The sequence below is a fragment of the Narcine bancroftii genome, chromosome 1 (assembly GCF_036971445.1).
Source record: "Narcine bancroftii isolate sNarBan1 chromosome 1, sNarBan1.hap1, whole genome shotgun sequence".
In the NCBI taxonomy this organism is placed as follows: Eukaryota; Metazoa; Chordata; class Chondrichthyes; order Torpediniformes; family Narcinidae; genus Narcine; species Narcine bancroftii.
The window spans coordinates 338,674,499-338,688,035 of record NC_091469.1 but is presented as its reverse complement, the minus strand read 5'-3'; the positions used below and the strand labels follow the sequence as shown (position 1 = coordinate 338,688,035).

Below are 13,537 nucleotides of genomic sequence, written 5' to 3'. Positions count from 1 at the left end.
ACTAGCTTCTCTTCTCCATATCCTCAGCCTCAATAAAGGGTTTTGCCCCAAATCGTTGATCATTCTTTTTCCTCTGCTGATGCTACTCGGCCAGCTGAGCTCCTCCACCAGATTGTTTTTCGCACCATAAACCCCACATCACAAAGATCGTTATTTCGAGTTTAGATTACCTACTACCTCTATTTGGTTCCACTGTTTCTAACTCTTCTTTATCTACTCCTGTTCTCATGGTTCTCTTTACATTCTCTCACAGAGCCCACCCCCACCCCCCCCCCCCCCCATCCAGTGATCTCTTTCTCTACCCCACCTCTGTTATATGCTTGATATTTTCCTGTTATATGTGGATTGTGGGGAAGTACATGACCTCCCTGCCTGTCTGGAATATTGTGGATTGCGTGTGATCACATTTGCTCCCTTTGGCTTGTTTAAATTACCCAAGGTTACTATTGGCTGGGTGTCTAGATCAGAACTGTATGTAAAATCAATGCATAGCACATTCTTTCTCTCTGCCTCATGGTCCAAGCCCCAGACTTTGGTCCAGATCACTACTGTGGAATCGCTGGAAGTGGCGTGGGTAAGGTGTGTACTACTCTAAAGCTGAACTGCAGTACTACGATAGAACAGTGCTTGCAGAGAGCTGCACCCCCATTGGTACAGGGAACTGGGAATGTGTGTAAAAGACCTTGTCTGTAGAGTATGTAAGTGTGTAGAGTATAGGTGGCCACTGGTATCGGAGTCCAACTAGGTCTGATGTGAATGTTTATATAGTTGTTTAGCAATATAATAATTATCATTTGATGGATGTTCTCCCCTGTTTGTCTCCTGTATGTTCATTAAAGTTATCTGTGATTGTAACATTTGTGTCCAGACTCGTCTCTCTGTGAATGCTCCGAAGCATTCCCAACACAACAATTGGTGCTGTGAGCAAGGTTCAAAGAGCTTTGGCTGGATACACACAGAGTACTGACCATGTGCAAGATTGTACCAATAAGTGTGGGTGTCCTGTTGGGTGCATGCATTTTTGTGTACATGCTCATCAACGGGGCACCAGGAGGTGACCCACAGCTAGTAAAGGAACTCAGTGATCGGAATATATAATCCCTGGGTGAACCGACAGTCATCAGGGATTCAGCCATTTGGCGACATGGCTGGCAAGCCACACAATGCTGGTCATCTAGATTGACAGGCTAGACCCCCACAGAGAGAAGATAAAGCACCACATGGTGGAATTAGGGTTTACAGGACTAAGGGGAGCCCTATGGTTACTGATATCCCTACTTAGATGCCAGTGGGGTATTACATCTGATTTAAGTAATCAGGGCACCCAGAGATTGATTCCCTGCAGCATCACTCTTGTGCTCTACAGGAGGCAGTGCAGATTGCTAAAAACAACATAGAAATGAAAGTCATGGAGCCAGCTTCCAAGCTGAATGAAATGTAGCAACTGCAAGCTGCTCACTGGTCTGGCTGGCAGCTTGACCCAGGCAAAGTCCAAGCCATTGTCTGGGGGGGGGGGGGGGGAATTGATACATGGTGGGGGATGGGGATGTGTGGACAGATGGTGATAACCATGAGGAAACTGAATCCTATGAAACAAGTACTTCCTTCTGTGTGCCTGAGCCATTGCAAGCCCAACTAGTGACCACACGGACGCAGACCTGCCATGATGGCACCCTGCTGACCCTCCAAAACAAGAAGGTAGCTGAAAACAGCGGGACCTTGGGTGAGCACGTATGTGGTCACTATGAGATAATGGAGATTTTAGACTACTCCACCAAGCAGCTAACTGGACGAGGGAACTAATGCCACCAGTGGCCGGGCAAACACCTAGCCATGCCACTGTTATAGCTGTGGGACGAGGGCTCTCCCCTCCCCCCTGCCCCCATGACCGCCTCTCTCATTGGGAAGTGAGCACCCTGTGTGTTCTGTCTTAACAACAGACAATTGGCATTGCCTTGCAGGCACTGCCAGAAGGGGTCAATAACAGCACCACCCTACGGGAACAGGTGGTAACTGTGGTCCTGGCTAGATTATCTGCCCTGCCAGAATGAGGCCTACACAGCCGACTGCAGTGGCACACCATTGATGCGGGGACATGGGTCGTAAGAGAGTGCGCACTGATCATGGGTATCTACGGGGGCTCGAAAGCATCACTTCCCAGGGATCAGGAAGGTGACTGGTGTCTTGTCAAGCAATTTAGTCACCACCACACACCCCAACCTTAGAGGGGTGGTCTTGAACCTCATGGGACTGGCAACCGGAATGCAGTACATGGAACAGGAAGCACCTGCTCAAATTTGCAAAATTTGCAGGGCTGAGGTGAAGTTCACCGATGTCATCATCTCTGTGATCATCTCTCTGTGAATTCACCAAACCTGATCTTCTTCCAAACACAATTCCCTTTCTACTTTAGTCTGAAAAAGGGTGACTCAAATAGTTGACTGACCACATCTATCCATGGACACAAACTGACCCGAGTCATTCCAGCTTATTTTTGTTCGCTCAAGGTTCCGACATCTGCAGTTTTGTCAGACATCACTGCATTTCAGGCTAGGTTTTCATACTGAGGGGCTATTCCATCCTTCCCTTTTATCTATCTATGCTCCAACAATCCTACAAACATCCTAACAATGAAAGCTGAAATATCACTGGGTCTCCACTGGAGAATGGCTTCAGTCTTCTCAAGGTATTGGGTTAGGAGTCTGTTGTGGTCTGCTGCATCCAACACAACATAACAAACAAACATATTTGGTATTTGAGAGAGGAATCACAGCATCAGGACAGAAATAATCATGGTCCTCAAGAAGAAAAGAAACGAGGTGAATCAGGTCATGTGGTGTTGCTGGTCGGAAAAGGTGTATTTTAAGGGACCAGGGACATATTAAATCCCAGACTGATCTGGGTGCCATAATCCCAAAATGCACTTCAGGGAATGAACTGTATTCGCACTCCATGTAGCCAGGTGATAAATCAATAACTTGCAATGGCCAACAGATAAGGATGAAAATAACATCAAGAGCAAGCCAGTGTCAGCTTCAAAAACATTCAATATAAAAGTCAAGTGATGGGTCCTCACAAAGTTGTGTATCATATGTTTAATAGTTTGTACTTCATTTTTCATGATTTTTAATGTCTGAACTCTCTGTTCGTTGATTCAAAGCATCATTGATGATATGATTAGTGGTTGAAATGTTTTTTTAATCCTCTCAGGGTTAATCATCATATACTCATAACAGCTGTGATCAAGGATAACTTGTATCCATGAGGGCTCCCTAAGATAGGTATTGTTAGAAACAGAAGTAAATTGCTACACAAAAATTGAGAACAAAGAACATTTATTCTACAACAAGGCAAAGTTGGGTGCTTCCCCTTACCCTGGGAATACACACACACACTGGGGCTCACCCAACTTTTATACAGTTGATTTCAGTATAGGAATACCCTCCCCCTTACATTCTTCTGCCTCCTGGAGAGGTTTGGCATTAGGCAATCCTGCCTGCCTACGTGCTGTTTCTGTGAACTTGGAGGACCAGGGGGTATCCTGTCGGTGTCTCATCATGTCATTATCCTCATTGTCCTTATTCACAAACCTGTCTTTGTTCGAATTTACACCTTCCCAACTCTCAGGGGTACAACCTCTTGATATGTAGAACTTGCTAATACTGTCTAGGGCTTACTAATTACATATGCAAAACCTGCTAATTCTATCTAGGGCTAGAAGACCCTTATCTTATTCAGACTAACTCTACTTCCTACATTCTAATATCCATTTCTTATCCTGTTCATACTGGCTTTATTCATTTACCCATATATCTATATTAGTTTCCTCATCTTCATATTTTTATATCAGTTTTACTCATCTCTCACAATCCTCACTTTTCTTTTAGATCACAGTATTGTTTTCTCATAATCTTAATCAACTGTATCACAATTGTTATTTATTCAGCAAGGTGAGCTCTTTCCCCAAAAGATGACCACCTCCAGACAAATAATGTTCATTATGTTTTCATTATAAGGCAAATCCTGAGAGTCGTTTAAATGATTCTTGTTAACACATTTTGCTATCACAATTGAGAGCAATTTATCTAATTTAACAACCCCCCCCCTGAGCATTGATCAGTTTTTCTCCCAGGAATCACATGATGTGCAATGAGCCTTGTTAAACTGATCCCCATTCTAATGATTGAACTCAGTTCTTGTGTCAATGTGTAATGGCAGATGAACAGCAGTACTTATCAAGATTCTGTGACTACTGCAATTCTTGTAATATACAAAAAATGTCAGTATAATTGTCTAAGGATTATGTTACTTTCAGAGAGATATATTTGGTAGATGAGAACAAACTTGAGTGGAAACATGGATCAATCTTTCAATCTCAGGTATGTAAGCAGTCAATGTTCATTGTTAAGTGTATTTTGTGTTTACATTTTCCAAGCTTGTGAAATTTGATGTCCAATCAATTGTCTGGTCATGTTTATTTGACTGCTTCTCAGTTTCTTTGGCAAATAACTGAAATCTGATCTGACCAAGACAACATGTACATTGTCATAATCTAGAAACATGTATAACTTTATGTGACCTCTTGAAATGGGTGGAACCATGTTTTTTTTTCCTTTCCTCATTAACCATCTCTTGTGGCTGGTTGGCATTAAAATGAACCTCCTTGTAAATACCTCACTTGTATGAACCTGGGGGAGTCCTTCAGGACACTATTATCATGTAGACCTGCTCTAATGAGTTATTAGAGAAGCTTCCCTTGGTTGACTCCCTGTAGCCCTCTAGTGTTGTGTATCTTCCTTGCATTATGTACCCCTCTCATCTATTTCCTTATGCTCTGGAGGTGGTGCTTAAGTATCAGATAGATTGATCTGATGTTTTTATCCTTCCACTTTTTGTCCTCTTCCACCTGTCCCTGCTCCACCTCTCTTCCCCTTGTGTTGGCAATGCAAGAAAATGTGACACCTTGGAATGACTTGCAAAGATGACTTTTAAAAAGGGTTAAAAATAAGCTGGTGAAATGGACAACTCTTCTAATTAATAGCTTGTCTAAAGTGTAGTTAAATCTAAATAATCCACTTCTCATCCTCCTTCAAAGTTTAACTCTAATGCTTATTGGAGTTTGTTTTAGTGAAAGATTTTTGTTTCTATAAGTATTCTGAAACTGACCAGGTTGCTTTCTTTTGTGATGTATTAAGACAGGGTGATGAGTGAAATGCTTACCAGGGAGAGTTACCCCTCCTTGGTTTTGAGTCTGGGTTGTTACAATGCTAATAGGGAGAAGGATTCCTTCAACCAGTTGAAAGCTATATCCCAGGTTTCTGTCAAAGGTTAGGATTTGTACTTTATTCAATGGCAAACCTAATCAGCAAAACTGAATAACCTTGTCTGCTTCAAAATTTTCACTTTAAAAATAGATCTCGGATCTGACAATAAAATGCAAACTTGAAGCATAGAATTCTGCTCTGAACAAGTACCGGAAGTGGAAATTTGGGTTCCAAATGCACTAAAGGTGTTATTAGAAATGAGACTGTCTGCCTAGATTGTCTTTCTGGGCCATATTAATGAATTCAAAATAGAGCAGAATGGACTTCACAATTATGAGTAAAATGTGATATTTTTCTATTGTTGGTCTGATTTGTTTTGATCATTATTGGCTTCTATATATTAATGTCCTTGATTATATAGTCTGCTAAAATAAAGTGATCATTGTCGATAAGACTAACAACGTTTCTATGTTTTATCCTGATGCTAAAAGTTTCTGCATGTATAAAATAAGGCTGTTTTGGCCTTTTCATTTTGGACCATACATTCCCACTTCCACAATCATGATGTTCAAAGAAGTGATGTGTTATTGGAGGGATCTTTACTGAGGAGGTATCTGCAGAATCAATTTTGTATTCATTGTTATGCTTTTGGTGCCTCTGAGTCTATACCTAATATAAATACTGATCCAATACCAGCATTGTTATGCTCTTAACAGTATTACTCTCTTTGACAAAGACCCAATTGGTGGTGTTAAAGTGAGGTTGCCGTAAAGTGATGCAGTGAGTCTGAGTAAAGCCTAACCAAGAAGTTGAATGCAATCCTGTTTTACCTGGGTGTTTGCAGATACATAGTTTAGCTGCATCCCAGAGTTTTTCACTCTGCAGTTGTGTTGAAGCTCAAGCACAAGGAGGAACGTATGTGTATTTTAAGTTGCAGGATGGCCATTTCTTTCATTGAACTGCTTTGCTAATGGTGCCAATGTGCAGGCAATCACTTGTGCTTTTCTCCAGGAAGAACCCCAAAACATGGGCAAAATAAACTCTATCTTGTCAGTAGAGGAGGAATTTAATCACATGATACTGGCTATTTATTTGGGTGCAAAAATCCATCAGATCTTTGAATACCTGCAGCAAACAAAGGTTATTTGTGCTACCTATTTCCATGTGGGTGATATTCTACCCCACGGGATACAGCAGTGATGTCAATTGGTAGAGAACAAATGTGTGATCTTACTGCCATATCAAAGGACTTGACCATGAAGATCTGCTTGAACAAATGCAAATCCTGTTGTATTCTGCAGTTTGGTCAACATTCCCACCTCCACAATCATGATGTTCAAATATGCATCAAAGAAGTGATATGTTGTTGGAGCGATCATTACTGAGGACGTTTCTGCAGAATCAATTTTGTATTCATTGCTGCCTTTATCTCTTCTTGCTCTCTTTTCACCATGACTTCCCTTATTCTAGTTATACCTTATTCCCAGAAGAGCTCATGTCAGCCCACTGTGTGTTCATCAAGTCAATGTGTGAGGCTAACAGCTTTGCTGGAATGGCGCATCTATTTGCCAACTCAAAGAAACTTTCAGGAGATACAATTTGAAACCATGAAAAGAATACTGAAAGGATACAGAAACAGCAGTAACAAAATGGTAAATATTTCAATTAACCAACTGGGTACATGGATGCCTTTTAAATTAATCAGGTGTAACAAATTCAAACACGAGAACAGGGAACAGAAACTTGGCTTGTTTTCCTTTTGATCAGATTTAAGTGGTTAATTGAATAATTGACAAGGTAAATGCAAAGAAGCTGCAACCAGAAAGAAGAACCGCCTTTGAAATGAAACCAAGGAATTTAAAACTGATTTAAAGAATCTCTTTTGCACATAGGGCAGTAGTAAACTGGGATGGTGCACAAGGCCATGAACAGATATGTGACTCTTGGATAATCTGTCTGTCCATGGCCTTGTGTACTATCCCACCAAGACCACCCGAAATTTGAAGGAACAATACCTGATTTTTCTGTCTGGGCACTCTAGCTGGTTGGCATTAACATCGACGTTTCTGATAACCTGCTCTCCTTTCCTCCTCCCTTGCCCCTGTCAGTTCTTCACCCCTTTCCCTCTCTATTCACCTAGCCCTCCCTCCAGTCTCCACCTTTGCGACCTCGCCTCCCTCCTGCTTTACCCTTTTATTCAGATGCTTGCTGACATTTTTCCGTAACTTGAATGTCTCAAGCCCAAAATGTTCGTGATTATTTTGATATTTGCTACACTGTTTGACCAGCTGAGTTTCTCCTGCATTGTTTTTTTTCTTCAACCACGGTGTCTACAGATTTTTGTGATTTACTTTCTGCTCTCGTGGACATTACCCCTCCATAAATCTTCGTCCGCGAAGCCAAGCCAAAGAAAGAAAGAGTAAGAGTTAGTATATTAAGTAAGTTGAGGCTCTCTCTCTCTCTCTCGCGCTCTCTGTGCTTAACCCTGCTTTACTGACATTGGACTTGTATTATCTCTACCACTTGAGACACTCCCCTTGGGTGTAACTGTGTATGCACCCATTGTCTTTCATTATTGTGCCACTGGTTTCTGCTAATAAAAGCCATGTTTACTGCTTGAATACACTGCCTTCGTCTTCATTAACTGGCACTTCAGGGGGTTAATTATCTATAATGTTGTTATTAATCTTTTGGGTAGTTCCATCAAGTGGGAGGAACCTGCAGATATAGTGATGGTTCAAAGAATATGACCAAAAATGAAGTAAAATGCTTTGAGATTCATGTATTAATGCAAGCGATTTTTGTTCAGTACAAATATGGTATAATATTTTTGTCTTTTAAACCTTTTTTTCTTAATGCAGGTATATTAAGAATGAATCTCAAGCACCCAGTAAACTCATTTATCTGACATCTACCAAACTCCATTGGGTCCAGATATCAGAGGTTTTACTGTAATTGAGTTGGTTTAACCTGTTTCTCCAGAGTTTAGAATTGGAGATTCTCGTTGAAACACAACATTCTAAAAGGGCTTGCAGGCTCAATTGCATGGAGAATATTTCCTTAAAGAGCCTAGAACAAGGGGTTATTGTCTCAGAATTAAGGATTGGCCATTTGGGATTGGTGAAGATTAATTAGTTCATGCAGTGGGTGTTGAATCCTTTTGGGATTCTCTATCCTTGGTTATTACCTTTTGGGCATTGAGGAATCTAAGGATGTCTAAATTTTTCTTCAATGTCAAAACTGAGCCTGCATTTACCAATTCCGCTAGCAGTTCAATTCACACCCCACCACTCTCTGCATGAAGAAGTTTCCCCCCTCATGTTCTCTTTAAACTTCTCCCCTCTTATCTTTAACCTATGCCTTCTAGTTTTATCTTGCTTAATCTAATCATCTAATCAAATCTCCCCTCATTCTCTACACATCTGAAAATAAATTCTTAACATGTTTAACCTTTCACTGTAACTTGTTTCTTCTAGTCCTGGCAACATCCTTATAAATCATCTCTGCACTCTCCACCTTGTTCAGGGACCAAAACAACACACAATACCCACAAATTTGGCCTCCCCAATGTCTTGATTAACTGTACAATATTATCCCTACTCCTTTACTCCATATTTTGTGTAGGCCAATGTGCCAAAAGCTCACTTTATGACTCTACCTGTGATGCCACTTTTAGAGAAATATGTATCTGTATTCCCAGATCTCTTTATTCTACTGTTTTCTGTACAAATCCTACCTTGGTTTGTCCTTCCAAAGTGCAATACCTCACATTTGTCGGCATTAAATTCTATCTGCCATTTTGTAGTTCCTTTTTACAGCTGGTTAATATCCCTCTGCAAGCTTTGAAAACCTTCCCCACTGTCCACTATATCTCCAATTTTTGTGTAAACCCACCAGTAATCCTTGAGGCACACAATGTATCAGACCTCCAGTCAGAGAGGCAATCATGCACTAGCTCAATGGTTTCTCCCGAAAAGCCAATGTCTGATCAGATTTACTATCTCACCATGAACACAGTGACCGAATCGTCCTGACTAACCTTTCAGACGGACCTTGTCAATGCCTTGCTAAAGTCTATGTAGACCACATCCATGGACTTGCCTTCATCAAAAGCGCTGTACCTATTTCTTGTGTTTCCCAGGTCTGCACAAAAGGCCTCTCAAATCTGGCCAAAATTCAACTGTTTGCTGATGGTTATTGATGTTACTAAGTGGAGGTTTCTGATGTTTCAGATAGCTGGTATTGAAACTGTTCCAAGGATTACTGCACTGTTCAGTGTAATTCAGTGTTAGATGTTGGCTGACAATTATTTATGGTGTCTACCATTGTCTTGGGACATTTGAGTCTAATCTTGCTGTATCTTTTAAAATGCTCTTCTAACTGACAATCCTGTTTATTCCACTTGTTCCTGCTTGTACTACCTGTGTTCCTGATGATCCCCAGTTGGATCCTCTTTGATTCTTGCTGAACTGGTACATGTTGGAATGAAATCAATAGTGTAATGCTAGATGAGGAGCTTGGTGCTTTTTGTATAGCTGCTTTTATCAGATTTCAAGCATAGAAAGGGAGAAAGAACCAAGTCTTTGATTATTAGCACCATTTCCAAAGTGTGATTGAGTTTGGATCCTCCCACTGTTTTCCAATGGTTTACCCAAACTATACTATGTTTAAATTTAGAGAAAATTAGAAACTCTGTCTATGAATCCCCTTCTAAGTTTGAGTTAACCTGGCGACCATTTATTCAATATTTTCATTTGTGGTGAGTTGATCTGGCTCTGTTTTCTTTCTATGATTATGTATGATAATTGGGCTGTAAGATGAGATCGGAGTGATCGGCGTGGTTTAGCTATATCTGTAGGTTTTTTTAAAGTTTTTTTAATTCAGATTTGTTTTTTTCTTTTTTGGGTTTTTTTTTCTCTTTTTTCATATATTGTTATTAATTATATCTTTTTTAGAGATAGTTCACACCCTAAACTGATCTAAAATTTTTTTAATGATATTTTTATTCTGTAATATTTTTTTAATATCTCTGTATTAATTCATTACTTACTATGTATTTTTTATATCTCTTTGAACTGTATGTGTTTATAAATTATAATAATAATAAAAAGATTGAAAAAGAAAAGAGTTTGGATCCTTCAAACTTCAACCTATTACAGCACCAGGAACCAGGGTTTGAATACTGTGCTGTCTGTAAAGTTTTTCTTCCCATGTCTGTGTGGATTTCTCTGGGTACTCCAGTTTCATTCCACCCTTCAAAACATACAGAGATTAATTGGGGTATTTGGGCAGCATGGTGCTCCATCAAAATAATTTTATTTTATTAGAATAAATCTCCAGATTATATGGTTCAATTTCTCATGCTTTCTTTCCCCCCCCCCAAAAAAAAAATCAATGCTCCATTAGTAGGCTTGTAAGTGAAATGACATTACTATGCAAGTTCAGCGCTTAAACAGAACCACGAGTGTGACTAATTGAGAAGTGCCAGGTAAAATTTCTGGACTCACCAAAAAACATGGAAATGGAATTGTACAAGAAAATCTGGAAATGGTCATTATTGGCTCTCCCATCCCAAGTTTATTTTCAAGAAATGGATTTCTGAAGCTTTTCTTGATTTTTTTTTTCTTTTTTAATTTGTTCATCACATCAAGACTTGTGTAACCAATTCTTCAGAGAAGGCTATTGAACTTCCAGATCGCTGACCCTTCTCCAGCCAGTGTGGAAAATATTTTCCTCTTCTGTTTCCTATTTGGCATTCGCTGTGCTTAAAGATGATTTCAGATGAGTTTGTGTTGGCTCATTACCAAGTATCTTTCAGTAGGAAGGAAGCAATACTACACTAATCAGAGCTGGAAACTGACTTGAGCAACACTGATGCACAAAATTGTTTGAAAGGTGGTTAAATGCATTTTGGGCTAATGTGCATCAGGAAATTTTGTTGGGTATAACTTTGAAAGCTGCGGTGTGCTTCCATTTATGCAAGCATGTCAGCATTGAAAAAACATATTTAAATCCTTAAAAAAAAAAAATAGATGTCCAAATCGAGCTTTTGCAGCCACTTTTCAAGTGTGTGCCTGCTGACCATCTTTGGGAATGCATCTGGCACCTTGCCAGACACAAACCCATGGAAATGTTAGAATTGGTAAAGAAATTAATGGACAAACATTGGACTCTAAGCTCTGGGCTTTTGAGCAAAGGAGATCCTGTTGTGACTTCCCCTACATCAAAGATGATTGATGCCAATTGATGATCACTTCATTGAGCACCCTTGCAGTCTACTGCAATAGCCAGGATTGCCTAGTGGCCTGCTACTTCAATTCCATATTTTGTCCCCACACTGACATGTCTGGCCATAGTTTCATCTATTGCCAGGTTGAGGTCACATATAAATTGAATGACTAAAACCTTGCATTCTATCTTTTAAAGCCTCCAACCAGACAGCATCAATATAGATCTCCAATTTCCAATAATCCCTCCCCCTTTTTTCTCCTCCCCTTTCCCTCATCTCTGACTCCTTTGCTCTGCCTGTCACCAATACCATCCTCCCTCCAGCTCCTCAACCTGTTCCTTCCTCCTATCAGAGAGCACCTTTCTCAGGCCTCTGCCCTCTTTCTCTTCTCCTCCCCCCCCCCCCCCCACCTCTAAGCTTCTTGCTTTCCCACTCCCATTGGCATGTGCTCCATCCACCTCCCCTTCCACTGCCAGGGATTTTCACAAGATAGTGATGTGGACTGGTAAATTTGTATATTTGGTCTTGATAATTTCTCTGTAATGAAAACATGAGCCAAAAAAGTCTGTGGATGAATGGCATTCTTGATGTCCCAGGACTCCTAATATCCAACAAATGTGCACAAAATGCAGGGACCTGTGTTGGTATTCAAAGGCTGTTCATAGCCTTTGGAATTTTGAATTAATGCTATTGCACCTCATTGTGCTGTTGGTTACATGACCCAATCTTTAAAGAAGGAAAAGCCTTTATAAAATATTGTTTACTACATATTATCAGGACACAAATTTCAAAAGCAAAAGACTAATTCATATGTTAGAGGTTACAAGAACATTAAGAAGGAAAGTATCCCTCTAAGAACTTCCTTTGATTAACATTTCTACAAGTGCCTTCTAACAGGGAGCTTCTTTTCCATGGGAGTACTTTTTTGAATATTTTCTTTTTTTTCCCTGTGGCTCCTAAACTTCTGCAGCTACCCTCTCAATAACTGCCTAAAATATATTTATAATTTCATAATGTCACCCTTGCTTCAAGATGATACCTATATTTTCTTAAAACTGATGACCCAAAATGTCCTGTGCCAGGAGATGGAAATGTTTGATTTTATTTTGTCTGTCTTTTTAAATATGAATATTCGGCAGAATGCTGGCATATCTTGTTCAGAAGATGAAAACACATGCCACAATGTTTGAGATTAACTTCAACATTTTAAAGTCCAAGTTCACTTTTACTTCAGAAAAAAAACAAGTACAGTCCAATATTATTTCTGAAAGTGATTTTTGAATCAATTATTAGTTATCATTGGTCAATGCCCAAAACTACATATCTACACTAATCAAATAACTCTTGTAGAGAAATAGCTGTCAAAGTTGACAATGAGAAATGCATAACTTTTTGATAATAGGCTTCAGGATTGGGGCTAGATTACATGGATTTGTGATTCCCATCTGAATGTTGTTAGAGTCCAAGGAAATTAGAATGCAGTGGGCTGGAAAAGAATGTGTTGCTTAATATTATTAATCATTGTACTGACCAATCCAAATGAGGGAGGGAGGGAGGGAGGGAGGGAGGGAGGGAGGGCGGGCGGGCGGGCGGGCAATTTATATATCTATAGATATATATATTGGCTTGAACTTGGAGCACTGCATTAAGCAAGTAACAAATGTACTGTCCAAGATTTACTAATGATCTACAGTTATAAAATCAGTGTTATGTATCTTTTAAAGCTTCTAACACCTCCACTGCAAAATCTGCAATAAATCACATTTTAGCAATCAGTGAAGATATGAAAAGTACCTAAAGCCTTTGAATCATTAAATCTTAATTATTATAAGTCTCTTGGTGGTATTACAATCAGACAACCCTATAAATACAAAGGTGTATTAAAAGAAGAATAAATGATGGATGCATCATGCAACTTTGATCATTTTGTTTATAAGCTGGGAGCAAAAGCCCATTTCATATTCAAAATAAAATTTAAGCATTAAATGACAGGGTAATACTTGACCCCAGCAAAGCAAATGCCTTTGTTGGATACACAATAGTG

At 39.7% G+C, this 13,537-nt stretch overlaps 2 long non-coding RNA genes across 3 annotated transcripts in view; one reads left to right on the top strand and one right to left on the bottom strand.

Moving 5' to 3' along the window:
• Positions 1–13,537, top strand: part of LOC138748826 (uncharacterized) — an 87,547-nt gene that overhangs the window by 58,779 nt on the left and 15,231 nt on the right. The gene's annotated exons all lie outside the window — the stretch shown is intronic.
• Positions 1–13,537, bottom strand: part of LOC138748817 (uncharacterized) — a 37,203-nt gene that overhangs the window by 18,479 nt on the left and 5,187 nt on the right. The gene's annotated exons all lie outside the window — the stretch shown is intronic.